The 15220-nt window shown below is 37.7% G+C and overlaps 1 protein-coding gene across 12 annotated transcripts in view; it reads right to left on the bottom strand.

The window, feature by feature from the left end:
* PRR16 (proline rich 16) overlaps positions 1 to 15220 on the bottom strand; it is a 138575-nt gene that overhangs the window by 102335 nt on the left and 21020 nt on the right. For 2 of the 12 annotated variants that reach the window (XR_015799224.1, XR_015799223.1), the window contains exon 2: positions 7915 to 7966. The exons of 7 other annotated variants lie outside the window; for them this stretch is intronic. The gene's annotated coding sequence lies outside the window, so the exon portion shown is untranslated. Of the gene's footprint in view, positions 1 to 1088; positions 1280 to 5121; positions 5244 to 7914; positions 7967 to 15220 lie in introns of those variants that run through there. 3 more of the 12 variants (XR_015799226.1, XR_015799227.1, XR_015799225.1) reach the window with 3 other exon arrangements.

Raw genomic sequence — 15220 nt, 5'->3', positions numbered from 1 at the left:
TGTTCTGCAATCTACAGCTCTAAGTCTATCTGCCATGCTAGACTGCAACTGCAGTGCTACTGTGCCACCACAGCTGTCCCAGATGCACACATATTTGCAAGAACACCTCTTTATACATATATATACATATATATATATATATATATATATATATATGTATAATAGAAGCTATTAAATTCATAAAGTCTCTCCAAGATGTGATACCTGATTTGCTATTCAATAAACTGGGAGGAGATATATTACTGTTTCCTGAATTGGTACTTGCCTTGGAAAAGGTATCATTTAGAGGAGAGTTTAAATTACATAGTATCCATTTTAATAATTGTTTTAGTAAATCACAATCGAACCATTGGGTAAAGCAGGTCATATAAATCCTTACTATATTTTTCAGGCAAGACTGACATGACCCACTTTCTATCCCGAAATCAATCTTATGCTCAAGCTGTGGCATGGGTAATCCATTCAGATATCTGCCTAAGCATATCAAAAAAGGTATAAAGGGAATCATCTTGAGGAAAGAAAGCTGTCTTAGTTTAAATCTGTGTTTGACAAGTGATGTAAGGGTTAAAGGAAAACAGACTATAAACCAGAAAGTCACTAGCAAAACCAGCACCTGGTGAAGACAAGCAGAAATAAAGCTGACAAATATTATACCTGTACATTTTTAATTTCTTTGCCTTCCACCATTGCTAAGTGTAATAATGTTCAAAATGTAAATTGTTATGAAACAACAAACTAATTTTCAGGAAGATAAATCAACAGGAAAAAAATTATCTAGGAAAACATCTAGAAAGATAGTACAAGTAGCTGCGGAATTGCCTACAAGGCGTGTTTGTATTTAGGTTTTTTTTGCCACAAAGAACACGCCTGGGCCAAGCATCATACCTGAACAGCCTTGCCTGAATTAGGGGGCACACCCATTTGACGCACCATTTTTTCAGCTCCTGTCCAGATTAGAAGGAGGACTGCCTTCAGTCTAGTAAACTGTGCTGTGCGGCAGTACAGAGAAGGCAAGATATGGTTATCTTGTACCCAACACGCAATATTTTGCTCAAAGCTGCAGGGTCAAAGAGACCCACCCAACAGACCTGCTACATCTTCTTCGGAAAACTCCCAGAAGGCTCAGAAGGAAGATGTGTGAAGGAGTGCAGCAGCATCCCGTAACTACACCTGCCTTGGCCTGGCCTTGGTATGACCTTGCTCCTTCAGCACCCAACTCACAGCGGGCATGTCCTAACAGACTGAGCCTTCCCGAGCCTCTAGTGTCACCTGAGACAACCTGAAATAAAGGCAAGGTAAAGATAAAACATATAAGTATGGAAGTTATGCAAGTATGTCTAGTATAAATGTAAGTATAAAAATTATATAAAAGTATAGCTAAAAGTTTTCCATGGGTTTTGACAAGGAGCACACTCTTGCAGAAAGCTCTGATCGCAACAATTTCTTTCATTCATTGAAGGGCTTGAAAATCTCCATGGGTTAAGGCTGGGGAAGCCATGTCAAGAATCCAGCAATTTGCACATAATTGGAATGTGGATGAAGTTTTCCAGTAACTTCTTCATTTCCCTTTATTTTTATTTCAAGATAAAAAAATACAGAGATCCATCACAAAACAGGACTATGAGGTCTAAAGGATTTAATCTGAGCTTAAACTTAACCAAAAACCCCACATAAAAAAAAGATTTCAAAATAATTTTCGTATCAACAAAGTGGCACTTCTCATGGAGCAATTCTGTTTTGTCAGCTTTGAGTATAAAATATGTAATCTAATTTTAGATCTGCAACAGAGTGGGTCTTTTCAGTTCAACAGGCATTCACATCTTTGAAAGCAAATTAAGTTATGCTTGTTTGCCAAGCTTCCCACTGTCCTGCCCTATAAAAAAACAAATGGGACTGTACACTTCCCCAAAAAGGCTTGATATTCATCTTTTCACACAAACACTGTTTATGTTTACAGATCTTTTCCAAAGAATATAATATGCCACGACATAAAATGTAAGAAATAGTAATGAAATTGATTCACAAAGACACCTGCTGAGAAAGAAGAGTAGTAAGTACAGGAATCTATCTGTAAGATTTTATCTCCATTATGAGTGTCAAACAAACCCTGAACATAACTGAAATTATTTTGCAAATCACAGAATGGGTAAGGTTGGAATGGATCACACTGGGTCATCTGCACCAAGCTCCCTTTCCGTCATTATGGCTTTAAACTCAAACTAACATATATGCTGACAGTTCACTAATCTGCAGATATTTTCTCTACCAAAATGTTAATTACCCAGTGCAGAAATTGTTACAAATTATGATTTAATAAGCTACCAGATTTGACATCCCTACTGTCCTCCTTGCCAAATAATTAGGATGTACCAAATTTCATCTCATTTATTTCATTTACAAGATATCAAATTGAAATGGTGGAGCACTTTTAATTAAATAGTCTTCTAGAATAAAATTTTAAAATAAGCAGCAAAAAATGATGAAGAAAACTTCTGTATTCTAAATATCTGTGCAACTTAGATAATAGTGACCGATACTAGAACATCTAGGTATTCACTGCACAACTGAAGCCCTGCAAACCTTGAAGTTTAAGGCAAGTAAGTATTTTTATTTTTCATGGCCGACAAAGACAATGGTGAAAGGAATGAGTTAAAGGTTATTTTACCTAGGTTCCATAGTTTTATGCCATTTGAAGCGTAATTAAGGTAAAGCGGATTCTCTGAAGTGAGAAGAACAAGTTTATCTTGCTCGTTTTTAAGAAAAAACAGGTTCTATTAAGTAAGATGGAAATTACGATGATGTAAAAAGGCAACTTACTGGATGTCACGTCATATTTCCAAAACCTTAAAAAAAATACCCCAGAACAAAGCCAGTCTCCAGATATTCAGGCACTAAAACACCTTTTTTTTTATATGTATTTTTGGTTAAACAGGCCAGAACACCCCTAAGATGCTTATAAACCTAAGAAAAAAAATTCTCCAAATTACTACTAACATTTCTATCTCAGAAACAACCCCTAATATCATAAAAGATTAAAATCATATAAGATTAAAAGAAATGAAGGGAAATCACACTCAGCAACTTTGAGAAACACTGAACATCTGAAAGACTCATACATTTTGCTTAACTTTACTGAAGGTAGTCAGCATCCCTGACACAAGATCAACGGAAGGAATGAAGAAGTAAAAACTGTGTTCAGGAAATAAATCTTTTAGTTATGGCTGCTATCCTTTCCATCCCTAACCTTCTAAATCAAGCACTGAACATCTGCAATACTCTGTGAAGAGATAAAATAGTAAAACACACATTGGTTGCACAGATAGAAGTCCTTCAGTTTCTATCAGCTAACCTGCCTCTAATCATACTTCTGAATGATAAATACATGTCTAAACTAATTTTCCTTCACCACCATCCTGCTCACACATTCTCTTTAACATACTAATTAAGAAATCAGGAATTACAAAGACTCCAGATGACATCATTCTACTTCAATTACTAAAAGAACCTGAGAAAAACCACCAACAAACCACACCACCCAAATCAGCACTCCATGAATGGTAACAGAGCACACTACTCGTTGCTGAGCAGAAAACTGGGAATTCCACAAGCTTTGTGAAGAACAGCAGCTTTGGTTCTGAGAACAACTCTATCAAAAGTGCACTGGCTGGCCCAGAAAGCATGTGGAAAGCTAAGCAGAACCTACCTCTGTGGATGTTTTGTAATATCTGGAGTACTTTTGCCAAAACCACTTACCCTACGAAGATGCAAAACTTTAATGCTTCCATTTGCATTGAGAATAGTGAATGCAAATCAGGAGATCCAGAAACCTGTCTGGAAATATGTTGTGCAAGGTCTGCCTGCTCACTGGCTTCCAAGTCAGATATTCCAGGCAGAAAGGCCCCTATGCAGCTCCCTGCAGACTGGGTATGCCATCACACCCTTTGATGATGAACAAACTGCGCTCAGGCTGATGAAAAGCACTGCCAAGCCAGGCAGGTCAGAGACAGAGGACGACCTGAGGAACACCATCACGACCCAATATCATCGTTTCTCAAAGTGCACAACCCTACGGATGGAACAAATAAATTCCTAGAAGAAACCTGATACTGTTTCCATGAACATCAGGTCATGCTGATGTTCATCTGTTCATTAATAAGCTCAGACAACACACACGGGATGCAAAAGAAGCACATTGCACAGCTGCCTGCCTCAGCAAGTCTCACCAGGAGAGCACTAAAACAGCCAGGATTCATATTCAGTGCTCTGTGGAAGACAGCAATTTCGCCTTTGTGGGTTTCACCAAGTATTCCAAACTGATTCCTTTTCCTCCTCCTCTAACACTGTTTCTTTAGGCCTCATTATTCACCTTTTATACTGCAAGTTTGGAAATCTTGCTCTGGAGGACTACAGACATTTTGCATAATGATCTCCGCCTCAAGAGAAATGTTTGTAATTATCACAGTAATTCAGACTTTTTTTGAGTACTAGAGAACTAGAGAATTCTTCAGACCTTCATTTTTAATGCACTTAAGTGAAATTCAGCACAGAAAAAAAGTTATGGCATTTTGCCAGGAAAAGGGAACTCGATGATCACCAGTAGGTTCCCATAATCTTCTTACAGGAATAAGCAACTGACTGGACTAAATCATTTCAACATACCAGAGGTGGGATTCACCAACGCCACAAAGAAAAACTCACAGAATCATAGCTACTCAGGACTGTCAGTCACATTAAAAAAAGACTAAGTTACAGTCAATAATTTGCTTAAACACTTCCAAGAGATCTTACATTTTCCAAATCGCCCAACTGATATGCAGTGATGAAACAAGGAAATGATGAGCCTAAGATGGCTATTTAAATGAATAAGCCACGTAGTTTCTATGAGTATTTATCTGCATCTGAAAATAAATTATGTACTTGCAGATGGTTCCTAAACTGAGCTTCCAAACACTACTTATTACAACATATAAATTGTCAAACCACTCCAGCAAGCTGAAAAGTATTTCCTGAACAAACATTTCTTATCCATTTCAAGGAAAATGGGAGGAAGGGTAATTGAAAAAACAAGATGTCACAGATATGATAAGACATATAAAGTCTAGACTTTAGAGGGAGACTTACCTCTGCCAAAACACTTGGACAAGTAAAACCAATGAAGTTGTTTTCAAAGCTGTGTTTGTATTTCAGTCATGTTCTTCTATATCCCCTTTCTTTTTCTATCCCTGCCTCAAGCTACATGAAACCCTTGGTGGGGGGAAGCATTTCCCACACACATATTCTGCATAAAACAGAGACAAAATCTGAGAAAGAACAATCACACTTTAAAATACTTGGAAAAATATGTATTTCTAGGTGACACATTTTTATAGGTTTATTGTTTTTTAATAGGGTTCTTAGTGATATTTGTCTGCAAGAGTCACTGGCTTGACATGTTGGTAATGCTTATTTCACAGAACTAAATTAAACTGGCTACAGCCACGCTGAGAAGTCTCAGAGAGCTCACAAAGGAACATGTTCATAAGGGTGAAGAGTAACTGCCTGAACTTTCTGAGCTGCCAACTACAAAACAGTAACACAGCCAAAAGAAAATATCTTCCAGCTGCGAAAAAAAAAAACCAATCAACAAACCAAGAAATCTCTACTACAATGCTGGAAGTAAAAATGCTGGGAGTCTCAATGAATAAATTAATCCACATTACATCAGAACACAATTTGTTTCATCTTCCCAACGCAAATTCAGTAACAATTTACACCTAATTTTGAGTTAGGTACCTTTTCCATGTTATTTAAAGAACATTGACCAAATGCATTCTGTTTTATTTAGATGGTTCAATAAGATTTCTAGATCTGACATACAGCACTTGCACTACATAAGTAAAAGGACCCATCTGTACCCTCAGTCTGGGTTTTATCCTTAGTAACTCTGAATCTATTGAAATTCAAGGCTGTTATTAACCAGTGATAACACCAGAACTCCTTAAAAATTAGTAGGTAGCTGGCAGATTTCACTAACAAAAGATATACTCAGAGAACAAGAAGAACATCCATTGAAAGGCAACTTTTAAATTTTTCCCAGTGACTCACATGGTTTCTAGTATATTAAGCCACTTCGAATTAATTCAGAAAGGATTATCAAACAGTATTAAGCCAATTTCTTTTAATTCCCTTAACTAGAAAATAACTCATATAAATTCCAGCACAGAAAGGAAACCAAACTGAAAAATATTTCTAATATAGGCTTTTTTGCTAAACTACATCTTAAGTTTCCTGCTGCTCTTCCTCTGTATTTGAGCAGCAACTAAGAAATATTTTATGACTGTAGACTTTACAGTAAAATATATAATTAGAAAGTGATGCTGAGTGATGCATAATGAAATTAGTTTCTCTCTTTAGAGTGATTCTAATAAGGCTCAAGCATATGAATCTTTAAAAACAAAAATTAAAAAAAACAAAACCAAGAACATTTCATTTCAAATAGTCACATTTCTCAGGATCCAATTACAAGAGAAGTTAATGCCATGACATAATGATTGAGACTGAACCTCTGTAAGTCAGCTGGACCAAACCCCTCCCCACCTGTCCTGTGTCCCCACTGGCTCTTTGAAGGAAAAGATACTTTACACATTCAACTGCATGATGCACAAAATACTCCTAACATATAAATGTTCGTTAGTGAATTCACACTGCATCTCTTTAGGTCTCCTTTCCAGCAGTTTTCTGGTAGACTTGGACTCCTGTCTCTGCTCATACTCTCTCCCATCCTGAACTGAAAGTAGCTGGCTAAAATAACGTAGCAGTCGTTTTAAACTTATGCTGTCACGTATCAGCTTCCCATTAGTGGTCCCTTACATGAGAATCCTACCTTATGTGTGTGATAGCAGAAAGCCAGCAAAAATTATATTGAATACCTGGGGCCTGGGCACAGACTATTTTATGAAACACAAAAACATGTGTGATAGGTTGTGGCTGCAGTAAATTTTCTCTCATTAAACGCTTTGAGGCTTTGAAATAACTTCAATAATGCTTCGAATTTGTTTTCGGTATATCTACCATTCAGATAAACTCACTCTTACCAAGTTAAATACAGAATTCAATTCATTATAGACAACAGTTAACAATGCTCTAATCACTGTCTTCTTATCTTGCCATACAAGAGCTTAGCAGTACAACTTCAGTAAAGAGATTATGTGCCTCAGTGTATTCACATTGTTAAGTATTTAGAAATTTACTAAATACTTCTACTTAACCATAAAGAATATTCTGATTTGTGCTTCATTTCTGACTTCCACAAAGTTCTTTAGCTGAGGAACAACAGCCGTAAAAGCAGAAACTTACAAAATTAATTATAAAAAACATAATAAAAATTGCATGCTAAAAAGCAATCTTGAAAGATTAGGCTACTAAAAAGAAATGTTTTCAACCTTCCAACTACTGAAAGTGATCGCTAAAAATGCAATAACATTTAAAATCTATAATCTTCACAGTCATTTTGCTCATTATCAGCTTTCTTCCTCCATTAAGAGTTCAATGTCTGACCCCTTCTCCCCACTCCCCCCAAAAATGAAAGCAATATTCTTTTTTTTTTCCTTTGTCTGATAACTAGAAAACAGCCTCTAAATCCAAGACCTGATCTAAAAGTTTACTACTTGCAAGTTTCTATTAGCTAGCCATTTTTTCTTTACGTGGAACGAGAACAAGAGGAGAAAAGAGAAGCCATTTTTAAAAGCATGCGTTTTTCTTGCTCTGCCCTTAGCACTTCTTTTCTCAGCATTAGCTTCCAGGAACTCACTTTTGTTTTCTCAGCTTTTTTCTGATGACAAGTCATGTTGTGATAAGTCATATCAGGCTGCATCAGTCATGCAGCAAATACACTGAAACGCTGAAAAACACTTTCCCCCTCAAAGCAATACTTACAGCAGTAAAGAATTTGAAAGGAGTTTCACAGGAAAAATCATGCCTGCATAGTCTAAAATAAAAAAAAAGTACAGCATTAATGGCCAATTTAAACTCTACATTAATTCTGGTTATTCACTGGAGCTAAGTATAATTCATTTCTGATGCTTGTCCAAGAACAAAATTTGAGTCTGTCTTTTCAGTTTTATTTTGGTTTTTTTAAAAGCACTTGAATAGAGAAGATGTCTCAAAACTGATCTGCACAAGGCAAAAGCCATAGATTTGTGCATACACACAAGTAAATCTAGAAAACATACAGTACATCACATACTTTAATATATCTCTTCCACTACCTGAAAAAACGGGGAAAAATCAAATGTACAATTAACATACAAGATATTTTTAAAGTTGGAGAAAAAAGACCCAAAAAAACCCCAGCCTTCATATAGGCAAGACACCAATGCTGTGTTATAAGAGTTTTATAAAATTAGGATCTGTAAAACAGTCTTCCTGAAACAGATACTGCATACAACCTGACACATAACTGTACAGTTCAGGGGGCTCATGAATTTCACCTCCAGAAACCTTAAATTATGCAGAACTGACTGCCATGACATGTGATGATCACAGCTGGATGTTTTCTTGCCCCATTTGACAACTTCCTCCAAAGACCATTGCTTTAAAACTCTTAAAATGATCCTGACAGAAGTCATTCGGTCTCTCTTCCTTGAGGGAAACACTTCACAGCCTATTGGAATTATTTATTGGCAAGGCACGGGGGCTTCTGAGATCTGTGACCAAAAGACCTAAAGTGTGGCACTACACCAGAAGAGGAACTGGTAGGATGAGTGAAAAATGTGCTACTTGTCCTAACACGGGACACCTTTACCTCGGAATAAGGAGCTGAAATAAAACCCACCAAACCAAAGATGAAAATTCAAAAAGCCTCCAAAATTCACACCAGCAGCTTAAAAAAAGAGGAGGTTTGAACAGTGCATTTGAATATATGCACTTCCAGCTCTTCATACCCCTTAGGTCTTTGCAGCAAAGGCACTAATGCACTGATGACAGCTAGAGGTCTAGCTAGTGGTGCTAGGAATGACATTTGACACTGAGATTGGGGGCTGGGGATTTTAATGAAACCAGACAAACAGAAATTACAAAACATGTTATTGCTTGTAAAGGTGAGGAATCTCAGAGTGCAGAAACATAGTAAAGGTGCTGGAGTGTTTGGGGATGACATTATTTGCAAAAAAACAGAGTTGGGCCAGGTTTGATAAAGAAAACTTCTGCAGCTGATAGTTTTGTGATAGGTAAATAGTGGGCAAAAAAAAAAGTCAGTGATGTCTTTTGTCCATTACAATTTCTGGCTTCACTAGAGAAGGCAATAATTAATTGGGGGCAGGTAAACCATCAATAGCATTTCTAGGATCAGTTCTTGCTGTGCTGCAATCAATTGCTCTTAGAGACAGTTTCTGCAGCCACTAAGAACAAGAGGCTTCCATTCTTCAAGACAGAGTGATTACTGATGGAGAAAAGGCAGCTGTACTACCAGTTTTTCTATGATCTGTAACATCTGTGTACTATGCTGGGCACTCTTACTCATACACCCGGCTGAACAATTTTCATAAACATTACAGGCCAAAAAATATATTATATGATACGACATGATATGATATATGATATGTAGAATCTTGTTATAATATGACTGTAGAAAACTTACAGCAACTGTAGAGCTTATTGCAACATCTTTTTCCCAGGCCTTGAGCAAGATAAACTTGCCTCAGCCACAACTATCCTCAACATTGCAGGTAAGATAGCTAATCTAAAAAGTCTTTTAGAAAGCATTTCCTCTCTAGTGGATCACACTTTCAAGCATTACCTGCTTTGTTTTCCCTTCCCCATCCTCCACTATGAGCTCTCACTCAGCCTTGCAGCAGGAACAGCAATAGTAGCATATCCACGATTATCCCACAGCGTTAACTTTTCAAATGAAAATTTATGACCTTTCTCCAATGATATCCTACAGAGGTAGGCTGGATATATCTCCAGAAAACCACTATCTTCCTTCTACCTCTTCCTAAAATATACACAAAAAGCCACAGCTGAACTAATCATACTGATTAATACTGTTTTCCTGTGCTTCCAGTTAATACTCATCCATTGATTTTGTCTTATTTTCACAGTGCAAACCAGCAAGGACATTCTTCTAAAGTATCTGGTGAATATGGTCCTGATATATAACCAGGTAATATAAATAATTTTGCACCACAAAGTACTTGGGGAAGCAACCTGTGGATTACTTTCCCTTCATCGCCCAACTGTGTGAATCTATTCCACTCTCCAGCCTCAGGTATGTTGTTCTAAGCAGGAAGGTAAATACACGCACAAAACCTAAGAAGCCTGGTGGCAAGCTCTGATTGTCCCTGAAGCAAAATTAGACAGCTGTGTACAGACTTCACTGGTGTTTTCATTTTTGCTTTTTCCTCCTGAACCAAAATATTTCAAATCTCAGAATTTTAAAAGGTCCAGACCATTTCATTTTCCTGTCCTCATCCCATCCAGGGCCCAGAGTAATTCAATACTTCAGATCTGCTTCCCTGAATAACATACTACAGCATACACCTGCTCACAAGATAAACATATTCAATTAATTAAAAAATTGTGTACTTGTTCAATATAAAATATTTTGTGTATACTTCTCAAGTGAGGGACTCAAGGAGTCACACAGAAAGGTTTATAACTGCCATTTCTTGTCTCTTTCTGAAATTTACACACTGTACTCTTTTGACTTTGCTTTTAGCTGTAAGTTCTCCTCACTTCTACTGCTCCAGATACTTGTACCTTACTGCTGCGGTTAGGGGGCTCTAAAATCAGTCAATTATCAAACTCACTTTCAGTCATAAAATAACTTAGAAATCACTTTTATTGGAAAGAAATGGGGCACGGATTTAATATTTCTTCTCATTCCTGTCAGGTGTTAGTAATTTTCTTATAAGGACTGAATCTGATGTTCAGGCTGCTGACTTTAAAAGTTTATTATTATCATACCTATTAAAATAGTAGTTTTATACTAATAAGCACAATCTTCTGTCTCTGGAGAATAGATTACATTTCAGGCAAGTCAGAATGAGCTTGATGCCCTAAGAAAGTCTCTTAGCTCCCAGCATAATGCCATCAGTTCAGTGCTGAGTGCCACATTCCAAAATACAAATTCCTTCTGCAAGGAAACCTGCAATGTCCCTCTGAAGGTGCAACAAAGCATTTGTCTAAACCTGTTTCTCAGCTACAGCAACCTCAACCCAAATGTCCTCCTGAACGTAAAACTGTAAAAACACTCAAGATATCTCGTTCACAGCAAATTAAAAAGTCAAAGCTTTGTTAACATTTTAATCAAGAAACAAAATTATAATTGTATTAAATTTCAAGGAAAAAGGTATTTATGGAAAAATTACCAAGGGTGCTATAACACTAATGCCATTGAAGGAGATGGGAAAAATCTTGAATTACACCAAAAAGAAACCTGCCAGGTATCAGCCCAGCAGGCTGAGCAGACATCAAATTTGCACTGTTCAGCTACCGACCTACCAGACTCTCCATTAGCCAGCAAAAGCAAAGGGCTTACAGCCTCCATATTGTTTTGAATCAGATCAACAATATCAACTGTAATAATGCTAAGAAATATAACAATGCAACCGAAATAATGCATGTCATTGATAATGATTCCAATTTTTTTTTCTACATAAAGAGCCAATCCTTAAATTAAAAAATTAGAGCCTTTACCTATTCCAAAGTCACCAGTGGAACTTACAGCCTAGAACAGTTTCGTGTTTCCTAATTATGACAAGAACTTGCACCACATATCACCTTCACTATTGGGGTGTCGTACCCATCAGAGGTACCCCCAGTTCACCTGTACCCTCAATTTAGCCTCTGTGCTGCCCAGGCACTGGCAAATGAGGGCAGGGCGTCCACTGTGAGCAGACTCTGTGCAGCACAGCTGTTCCAGCCAGCTCCAGTGGATCCACCACAGTGCACAGCTGAGCTCAGCAGCCAAGATCACAGAATCACCAATTGTCAAAGGAAACCTTTAAAGGGTTAGCTGGTCCAACTTCCCTCCTGCGATCAGACACATCTTCAACCAGAACAGATTGCTCAGAGCCTCATCATACCTAACCATGAATGTTTACAAAGATGAAGTAGCTATCCCCTCTCCGAAAAATCGGTCCCATTGTTTAACCATCCTCATGTAAAACACTTCCTTGTATCTAGGCGAAATTTACCTTCTTCAGCTTAAAACCATTACCACTCGTCCTATCCCTACAGGTCCTGCTAAAAGGAGACGTTCCATGTGCTGGATCTGAGAATTTCCTGCAACCCATGACAAAGACCACGGTGAGGCAGCTGGCACCTGCAGCCCATGGAGGTCCATGGTGGAGCAGAGACCCACCTGCAACATCTGGAGGACCTCGGAGGGATAGCCCTGAAGGAAGCTTCAACCCATAGCAGCCCCATGCCAGAGCAGGAGGTGCAGCCTGGAGCCCACACATGAGCAGGCTTTCTGCCAGGACCTGTGACCCATGGGGGACTCCTGCTGAAGTAGTCTGGTTCTGAAGGTCTGCATCCCATGATGAGGACCCAAGTTGGAGTAGGAGAAGAGCATGAGAAGACAGAAGAAGGGACCACAAACTAGGAATTGACTACAACCCCCATTACGATCCACCTGCACCACCTGGGGGGAGGATATAGAATAGCTGGGACTAAAGCTGAGTTTGGGAAGGGAGAAGTATGGGAGAGGTGTTTTAGGTTTTGTCTTTGTTGCTCATTATCCTAGTCTATATTTTTAATTTTAAATTAATTAAATTAATTTCCCCAAGTCTGTTTTGTCTGTGATGTTAATTGCTGAGTGACCTCCTCTTCCCATCTTGGTCCACAAGTTTTCCATCTTACTGTCTCTCCTGTCCTGGTGAAGAGGGAGAGTGACAGAGCAGCTAGCAGCCAACCAAGGTCAACCCCCAAAGACTGTTTCCTTTCTCAGTCAAGTAGATTTGCTGTCATCAGAACAATGCAAGATCCCCAGAAAATAATTTTTATAGCATTCTTAGCATTTTAACTTTTATAGAATATGTTTTATGTTTTCAAAGGGAAAATATTTCACAAGGTCTGAAATAAAGTTATTTCAGTATTGCTTTAAAATTGAGTTGTCATTAAAAAAATCAGAAACCTCCACAGCCACTGCAATTCTCTTATCTCAGACAAGGGCCAAAAAAGACTAAGTATATAATCTAAATCATCCAGACTGTTAAATAGTCACTAGAGACAAACTATTTAGCACTTAATGAGATAAAATTAGGAAGACTCAACCTAATTAAGGGTGTTTTAAAGAACAGTCCACAAGTGGCTACATCTTCACAAAATTTGTAGTTATCATCAAAACAGGAGAAACGCAGATTTTAAACCATTAAAGATGACTTCTGATTGAAAAGCAATTTTACATTTTTAATTCTATTCTCCCAAAATTCCTTGAAATTATAATTTAAAAAAATATGCAGCAGGCTTAAACCTAATAAATTTACACGGATAAAGAAGACTGTAGTATCTATTAGCAGAAACACATTCAATTCTAGCACTACTGTTAAGATTTCTTTAGATTTGGCATCAGCAGTTCAGACTTTCCTATGCTGGTGGGTTCTAATAAATTAGTCACAGATTTAGAAAACTCTGTCCTTACTTTGATGTTACCTACAGGCTTAAAATTCCATGTGTGACAAACTCCAGCATTTTACTACTGTAAGAAATCCTTCCTGCTAAGAACTATAAGCTGGTTCACATCTTCATTGGAATTAAAAATGAACTGCCTTTGAATTCAGCTTCCAATTAATGACAGACTCATGTCTGAAACAGTAATGGCTGTGGTACAGAACTGAGGCTCTTCTGCATGCCCGAGGTTTCTGGAAGTAGAAGGGAATCCAACTTCCAAATACGCATGACAAAATCTGTTGAATATTAATGGAAAATAAACATCTAAAGTCTTACACAAGAAATATAGCAAATTCCTTCATGTACCCGTTCCACATACAGACTGCAGCAAAAGTGGCAGAATAGTGGCATCAGCACATCTGATCATGTACAGAAGGATGGCTCTAATGACGCTCCATGATTTGAGTGCCTGGAACTGAAAGGAGTGCCTTGGACTACATCCAGCTGTGGGCATTGATCACACAGTCGGGATTTTGTTCTGAGGAATAAACTTATACATGTATCAGCATTCTGAAATATTCTATTATGGAATTATGAGTTATGAGAAGACAGCTGCTGAGGATGGTCCCTGCCATTTAGCAGCCATTTTGCCCAACACTTAGATATTAATGACAGTTTTGGATTAAGCTGCTACAAGACGTAGAGTGATTTGTAAGGAGTATCGTTCTTCATCCTCAGTTTTACTTGGATTTCTTTTGTCTGTCTGTTTTCATAGGTGTTTATGCTTTCCTGCTTCATCTCTGTATCTGGCTAGTCTTGGAAAATGGAACTTTTTAGATTTGCACACCTTCCCAACAGTCCTGCACTGGTTGTTCACCTCATGTCTTTGAACCATCTGTAGCTGTTTCTACCACTAGGAGATAAGGGAAGCAGTCAACTTAGTTACACCCAAAGCTGACAGTAGCTTCACATAGACATTTCAGCTACCTTCCATCTATTCCAACTATTAAGAGCATCTCCTTTCCCTAGAAGCCATTTCTCTCCGTGCTGTTCATGACCCCCCTCATCTATTCATTTGACTGTCTAAATAGCTAACCTAAGACTTAAAAATACTTCAATACAAACTGATTACAAAACTGTCATTCTGACGAGTTCAGAGAGTGAAACAAGCTTTGTAACTTGCAGTTTTATTTATTTTATTAAGTTTCAAGCGAACAGTAATATTTTTCATCTTGATCAAAATCATAAGCAGCTGCAATTTTAAAACCCCCGAAATGTGCAAATGAATGCCATATGAAGTACTGTAAGCAAGGTTTGTGATACTGACTATTCAATCAGTAAGTTGCAAGGACAGTGAAAAAAAGATGTTCTGGAATGGAAAGGTGATTAGGAAAGAAAGATAAGTGATTTTTTTAATGAGGTTTTTTTGTAATTATAAGTATATAGAAAGGGATAAATAAGCAGTGGAGAATAATTAATGTAAATCAACTAGCTCTAGAGAAGAGAATGAGTATACACTACATTATAAACACATCATCCTGATACACACACAAACACTAAGGTATCTTTTTAATGGGTCTCTAAGCCAACACAGCTTCAACCTTGCTAACATCAAAATTCTTTTTGA

This window comes from Sturnus vulgaris, chromosome Z (assembly GCF_052056855.1).
Source record: "Sturnus vulgaris isolate bStuVul1 chromosome Z, bStuVul1.hap1, whole genome shotgun sequence".
NCBI classification, from domain to species: domain Eukaryota; kingdom Metazoa; phylum Chordata; class Aves; order Passeriformes; family Sturnidae; genus Sturnus; species Sturnus vulgaris.
The sequence above is the reverse complement of the archived record's forward strand: the minus strand, read 5'-3'. Positions and strand labels throughout refer to the sequence as shown.